This window comes from Abrus precatorius, unplaced genomic scaffold (genome assembly GCF_003935025.1).
Source record: "Abrus precatorius isolate BTA unplaced genomic scaffold, Abrus_2018 Scaffold10, whole genome shotgun sequence".
Classification (NCBI taxonomy): domain Eukaryota; kingdom Viridiplantae; phylum Streptophyta; class Magnoliopsida; order Fabales; family Fabaceae; genus Abrus; species Abrus precatorius.
Window position 1 is genome coordinate 18,497,302 of NW_020874292.1, and position 8,500 is coordinate 18,505,801.

The window sequence follows — 8,500 nt, forward strand, 5'->3', positions numbered from 1 at the left end:
AGGAACCTAGTAGGAAAGGAGAGTAGGCTAGGGATGAGTAAAAGATAGCCTATACATATATGTAGGTATAATTACTAGTGACTGATAGAAGGGTAGGTGAAAATCCTTAATTGTTAACCTTTGGAGGAAATGGTATTTTTGATGATCATGGGTCTGTGGGGAAAGCCTGTTAAGTCATTTTTTTTTGTTGTCTTTGATATCGTGACCCTACGTTATTTTGTATGTAATTTAGTTACACGTATATGTTTAGATGACTGAATGATTATATATTTTGACAGATGATATATGTATATATGTATATATATATATATTTGGACAACTAGTGTAGATGGTATATTTGGTTTTTATTTATGAGAACAGGCGTAAACTCATATATGTGGTATTCTTACTGCTTGATTTATCGATTATATTTATATTTTTTACGTAATAAATAGTATTTGGACAGCTATTTACACAATTATGAATATTAATGTAATTTTTATGGTATTTCTAAGTTTATTTGGTACTTTACTACTTATTTATTAACAAAAACTATACTAAAAACGTAGTAAAATATGGATTTATCAACGTGATATGTTGAAATATGGTGATATATGCGCTAAGAATATTGGAGTATGTTGAAAAGTTTTATTAAAGCTGTACACTGTTTAATTCGTTTGGAAATGCTTAATTAATACTGTGAGCTGCTTGATTTTATTATGTAAATGCACAAAGCTGTGTTGCTGAGGCTGTGAAAACATAAATATATATAAGGCTGTGATGTTGAAGCTGGCTAAAAATATATGCATTGTTGTATTGTTGAGACTGAAATTAGATTTAATTGTGCTTTATTATGTTGATTTCGCTATACTTTTATTATCATCATTCTAGAGTTGATTACGATGCCGAGCTGTGCTGTGTCTGGCTCCAGATACCGAGACGTGTCGCTCCCAAACTGGAAAAACAGTTCCTCTGGATTACTTAGACTGTGAAATCAGATGGAAACTAAATCACTGCATTTGCATTAAATGGGCTGGAAATGGGCTGAACATGCTACATATTTGATTTAAAGTTGTGTAAGTTGTGTGCTGATTTTTATAAATGATATAAGTCGTTTAAATAATTGTATCTATATTCACTCATACTTCACTATTAAGATTGTCGATTTTATAAGCTCACCTTGCATTTTTTGTCTTGTGTTGGTATGTGTGCTGCAATGATCGTATGTTGGTATGTGAGCAGAAGTGACAGGCAATGCATCTACTTCTCAAGCTGAACAGTTTGGCTGAGAGACATCAGAGTTAGCGTGTTGGTAGATCGTACTGTTAATCATGTTGTTAGTCTAGATTTTGGTATTAGTTCTAGACTGTTGGGTTACAAATCCTCAAAGGAATGTAATTTGTGTTTTGAACACTTGTATTTTGACTTCCTTGCTGAATTAGCTGACGTAAATGTATAAATTTATATAAATTTTTAGCATTGTATAAAAATGCTCTTGAGGCTTGTTATTTTGTTAAATTGGATGTTGAAGTTCAATTTCTGAAAATTTATACTCTTTTACTTACGTATGTTTAGTTCATAAATGAATAAAAGAATTAGAAAAAGTAATGCAGAATGTCATTGATTCTTTACAAAAAAGGATCGTGACAAAATGAATGTCTCACTCCTATATCTTTTATTTCCTTGGTGAAAAGTAAGACTAAGTGGATTACACTTACATGAAAAATGTGGAAACTGAGAACTTTAAGAGCATAAGACAAACCTACACTTTATGTCTTGGTGCCACACATTCATGGTTCATATTTTCGCTATTTTGACCTTTATCTACTCTTTTGGCTATAACTTTTTTTGTAGATATCCTTTTTGGTTGATTCTTTTTACAATGGATTCCTGACTTCTGGGCTTCAATTTGGACATATGGATCGTGCTGTTTGGAATTTAGAGCTATTTTCTATTAATTTTTGAAGTTCAAACTTAAAACATATCTTTTATGTTTAGGGTTTTGATTTAGAGCTTTTATTATAATTACTTGCAGAGGCCTTGGCCCATTTATTTCTGTTTTCATTTAAGACCAGTATATATAGGGGTCAAAAGGTTGATTTTGTACATCTCTTTTTCCTTTCATAATTTCATTTTTCTGTAAAGACTTTTTTCCCGCTTTTGAGAGAAAACCTTTTTCGTTGCATTCACTTGCTTCTTTTCAGATTCTGCTGCGTTCTAAATTATTTGTTTCTCCCAAATCATCTTGTCACAAGTGTGGATTGCAAGATCGATTGATCGCTCCAACTTTGTCTTTTTACTTTTTCGCAATTCTTGATTAAAATTGGTGCATGTATAATTTGATTGAATTTGATTTTATTCTTGAGTGTAATATTGATCGATTGATTTCTTTTACATTTAAGACTTAGGCAAATTCGGTATAGTAATCCTAGTTTACGTCTGTGATTCATGATTTCAATATGTGGTTTTAATTCATTTTCATTTTTGTTTTTGTTTTCTTTTTCCAATTCATTTTTTTGTTTTTCATTTTTGTTTTCCAATTCATTTTGTTTGTTTTTTTTTTCTGGGTTAAATTAAATTTGTTTTCATTTCTAAATTTGTTTCATTTTCTGTTTTTTTTTTTAGATTCATTTTTCTATATCCATTTTTTTAGATCCGTGTTTGGGTTTTAAATTTGTTGCCAATTCATGTTTTTGTTTGATTTCTTAAAAATCACCCCCAACCTAACCTCTGTTGCATGTTTAAAATTGGAAACAGAATGAATTTGTATCATTGTGAGATGACCTAGGTTTGCTCCTTATATTGCATAATTATTTAAGAAATCTAGTTTTGTTTGAACCATTACAACGTGGTTGTCACACATTGCCAAAAGAAAGGGAAAAAAAATCCACCAAGTGCCACGTTAGAATGCAAGAATATAGGCAAAGAAACCTTCCTCGTCCCATTCCCCATTCTCTTTATAAATTCTTCTTCGTACATAGTTCATTCCTCTCTCTTTCTCTGCATATAACCATCACACTTCAAGGCTAACTTTTGCATAGAAATTCCTCTGCTTAGTCTTGGTTTCAAGGCAGAACCGAGAGTCGGCAACCTTGATCACCATCGAGAATCTTTCCACTTCCAAAGAGCCAATACACTTTGGTATTGCAAAAAAGCATCCATGCAAGGTGTTATACTACCGAAAAAGGCAAGGAATAGGTTAGGAATAGGCTAAAGAACCTACAATCCTAACCAAAAAGGGTTAGTCAAAAGTTAAACTTCATAAAAACTAACAGTTCTCTAGAAAAGTTTAGATTTTCTCTCCATGCATCCAATATGTTTCACTCTTTTTGACCCCTAAACCAAAGTTCATTTTTCACATACTCTTATTCCTTCACAAGATCTCAACTATTCATAACAATTTTTAGAGTGTGATTTTGAGTCAAACCATTAAAATACATTGAAATTAGTACGTACACCTTAGAACTGAATTCTTTACAACACTTGCGAGCAAAGTTGCAAATTTTCACTCTTAATGATCAATTTGACTAACATGAAGCTTGATTTCTATGTTCTCCATAGAAATTCCTTTCCAAGAAGTTATCACTAGTTAGATTTAGAGTTCATTTGTTCTACAACATGCTGATTTCATCATTCTAAAGCCGAGTTACATATTTAGGTATTTAGACATGTAACAGTAAAAAAAATGTTGAGTTGTGCTATGTTGTGTCTGGATCTAGATATTGGGATTGGTTGTTTCCAGACTGAAAAATTGTAGGTTCTTTTTGCATTATTTAAGCTGTGAAACTAGTTAGAACTGAGTTGTTGCATTTGCATTAGATGGGCTGGGAATGGGATGAACATGTTGCATTGATTACCTAAAATTATTGATATATTAAGTTGTATAAATAATTATATTATATTATGCATTTTATAATTATTTGTTGTATGAGTTCACTCTTGCATTTTGTCTGTATTGGTATGTGTGTGTTGCGATGATCGTACAATGGTATTGAGCAATTGTGACAGGTGGTGCATTCACTTCCTATACTGAAAGGTGTGGCTAAGGAATGGTCTGAGTTGAAGATTTTTGGATCTGTAGCTTTACTTTTGTTAATCTAGGTCTTAGTTGCGAATCTAGACTATTTAGCTACAAATTTGATTATGAAATGCAAATTTTAATTATAATTTATATTTTGAGCTCCGTTTCGAGTAGCTTTGATGTAAATATTGCTAAAAGATGATTATATATGTATATACTCAATTTTACAATGAGGCCTTATTTTATCATTGAGATGTGAGTTTTATTTTATTTTCGTTGATCGTCATGAGTTAAGTTTCATTTCTTTTATAATACTTAAAATTTTGTACAGGTTTTAATTTGATAGTATGTCATAGATCCTTCTCAAAAAGGGGTTGTGACATCGATGTTGTAAAAAAATGTATAATAAAATGAAGAAATAAAATTAAGTAATTAAGTATTTAATTATTTAATTTATCAAAGCTAGAAATATGACTTAAGAAAATTTTAAAATATTAAATTAATTTCATTTAATGAAAGGTATAAATATATTTGAATTGATTAAAGAAAATATTTATTTAATAAAAAGATTAGAACTTTATTTGATAAATTTATATTGCATAGGATCTAAGGTAACATTGGTACATAAAAGTCTTAACGATTTAAAGCGTATAAAGATAGAGACGCTACACAATAATACTATAAATCATTACATTAATATGATAAAAATGTTTTAATTTAATTAAATAAATGAGTTATTTTTTAGAATAAAAATAGAGAAATATTTTTAATTAGATGATATATTTTAATTAACTAAAAACAATTATGTAATTGATTAATTTTAGAAGTTAGATTTAATTTATATATAAATTAATGGTGTATAAAACCTAAGGTAACTTTGGTATACATAGGTTTTGACAATTTATAACGCATTAAGATAGAGTCATTACACATTAGCATTATAAATTATTTTATTAATATAAATTAGATTTAAATTAGTTGATTGATTAGTAAGTTAGTAATTAGAGAAAAACATATTTTTATTAATTATTAAGATAATTATCTAATTAATTAAAGATAAAATATGATAAATTAATATTGTATAAAGTCAAAGTAATTTAGGTATACTTAGATTTTATCAATTTATAATACATGACGATAAAGAAGGTATACATTAGTATTATAAATTAATATAATTATATTAATATTTATTCATTTTTATAAAAAAAATAATTTACTATTCATAAAATAAAAGAAAATAAATCATAAATATAAAATTAAATCATACCAACATTCTACAATTATACCATAATTAAAATAAAAGATAATAATAATTTTAAAGAACAAATGAGTAACATATAATTATGAAGAGAATTTATTATTAATGTTAGAATGAAATAAAATTTACAAATACATATATAACTTGAATAAATAAAAACTTTATTTGGTATAATTTAGACCACTTGCTACTAAAAAAGATAAAGGAAATAAAATTTTTAGATTAAAAATAATTAATTTTTTATTAAAAAGAGCAAAAAAGTCCCAAAAAAACTTTAGATTTGAGGGGTTGAATTTATAGGACAACAAATTAGTTTTTTTTTTTTTTTTTGGGAGAGGCCATGTAAAGGATGGAGACAAGATTGGTAGATGTCATGGTTGAGGGGGTGGGTTGAAGTTGAGGAAAAGAAACTTTCGTGGTTGAGATGATGGGTTAAGATTGGAGAAGAGAAACTTTCATAGTTGAGGTGATGAGTTGAAGTTAAGGAGGAGACACTTTTATGGTTGAGGGAGAAAAGTTTTCATGGTTAGGAATATGGATTGAGGGAGAGGAAGAAGAAAGATGGAGAGGAAAATGATTATTTTTGGTTGGAGATGAGTTGAGGAAATGAACTTCTATGGATGAGAATGATGGATCTAAAGAGAAGAAAGGAAATAGTAGAGAAAAATGGCTTTAATGGTGGATTTAAAAGGTTGGGGATGAATAAAGAAGGATTTTTAAGAGCTTTATCGTATAAAACCACCTTCTTTGTGTAAATTAATGATCTTAAATATACATGAAAAAAAAAATCATAGAATGCATTAGAGACTTACTTGGAGTTCTTGACCTCTTTTCTTACTCTCCTTTACTTCCTCCTTCTCTTCACTCCCTTCTTTTTCTTCCTATCTCAAAGTGTCTTCTCCAAATTTTTTAACTTTCCTTTCATGCCTCTCCTCTCTATCTTCTTCTTTTTCTCTCTATCTCCAAAATGTCTCCTCTCAAAATTTTCTAACCTCCCTTCGGATGTCTCCCCTCACTCCATGGTTCTTTTTCTCTTTTATGTTGGTATGATTTTTGCTTTTAAAGTTTTCACAAAAGGCCAAAAATTCTGAATTTTTCCTTTTTTTATGTATAAAGCAGGCATTGCTTTATGAGTTTAATTATTTGCAATGTTTCTTTTTCCAATTTCGAATTCAAATTTAAATTTTTCCATTTTGTTAAAGCAAACTTTAATTTTCTTAAAATATTTTGTTCTTATTCCCTTTTTATAAAAAAAAATATATTCAAAATCTTTTTAAAAAATAAAACTTAAGAATTTTTAAACAAAATTTGGGTATTCACATTTGTCTTCTTTGCGCTAATAAAGTTAGTCTCTTTCACATCTATAGGTACCTTTCCCACTGTTTTTTCTATTCTCTTTTTTGCTTTTTCTTTCTATTAACAGTGAACCATCTTACCAATTTTTTTTTTCTTTGCTTACCAGTATTTGGTTCATGCAGATATGGACCGTTTGGTTAATACAATATACAAACTCAAATTTTAACGCGAGATAGAATAAATTTTGATTTGTGTTAAAAATGAAGAATTTTTTAATGTCAAACATATAAATTTAAATTTAAATGTAATAATAAATTAATTTTGGTTTGTAATAGAAAACTTACAAAGAAAAAAATTTTAAATTTCAGATTCACAATTCATACTCATATTTTGGAGAATGGATATATAAACGGCTTGCTAAATAACATCCACTTTGGATAACGGTGCTTATTATAGCAGTTTGAATTGCTATCTAAAATAATATGAAACTGCTCTCTAATGTCCTTTATGTTAGAGTGAAGTTAGAAGGAGTGACGTGCATATTTTTATCATAAAATTGAAAAAAAAATTAAAGGAAAATTGATTCTTAAAAATGTATTCATATTAGAACAATATTATTTCATATTTTTAGTTGTGTTTTTTTATTATTGATTTTGCTTTTCCATATGTAATTATATTAATTTCTTTTATTGTTCTCAAATTTTGAGATATTCAATTATTCTTAAATTGATTTAATAATTCATTGTGATATATATAACCTAGTCTATATTTCGGGTACTAAATTTTTCTTAACTTTATTTAAATATTTACTGTGATATATTACTTGGTCTATCAAGAGTGTATTAAATTTTAAAAAATGAAAAAAGAAAGTAGAATTTGACAATTTTTTTCAAAACTTGAGTCTGAGAAGCTCCAATTTAGATATTCTACAGCAACCCTCAAAGTGTAATTCTGACTCTCCGAAGTCTGACGTATTTCCATAACGCCTTTTGTGAGTGCAATTCAAACTGCTACCCAAAATGAGACAGAACTCCTCTCCCATCTAACGCAGTGAAATAATATAATACTTATTTATAATTTACTATCTGATAATTCATTACTAAACCCTTTTTCAAGTACTTGCTATTTGTTGTTATTATAAAGTTTAATTGACTATTTTAATGTCCTCGAGTTTTGTTGACTAAATCTCATAAGTCTTACTGCTCCGTATATTGATGTCGATTAGTTATAAAAACATATTTTGGTTTAGTCTTGTGCTCTACACTTTTGACTTTGCGGCTCCAAATATAGTGTGCTTTTCACTCTATTTATGCATTGTAAGAGCGAAGGAGGGACAATCCCCCACCTCCCCCCTATTTGTACGCACCTTTGTCGTGTAATTTACTTTGTTTATTGTTTGGAAAATGATAGCTTTTTACTAAAAAAATATTAGATTTTTTATTATTTGTGCGTATTTAATACTTTACTTTACTTATTTGCCAATTAGTTTACTTACAGGTAATCACGAAACTTGTTGGTCCACTATGATTGTTGTATTAATTAAACGAGTTTCTCTTATTTGCGAATAAAAAATGTTAAACTTGTTGGCTATGTGAAACAAAGAGGTAAATTAACTCCCATTGTTTTTGAAAGCGGAAAGGGCACTTCCTAAAACGACGAAACAAAAATATCAAACTAAGGTGTTCTTTCTCCACGGAACAAGGGAGATTGACTCTTGTTTGGCATACCGTGATGGGCCCGATACAAAGGGGAGGAATAGCCATATCTCACTTATAGACATCACTCTCATTATCTATCAACTTGTTCCAAAACTTTTCTTTTCTTCTGTGCGGAACTATTTTCGTGCTTACTTGAAATTTCATATCACGAATGAATTAGACTTAGTGCATCCTCTATTTTTTTATTATAATATCTAATAATCATAAATATTAAATAATTAAAATAAT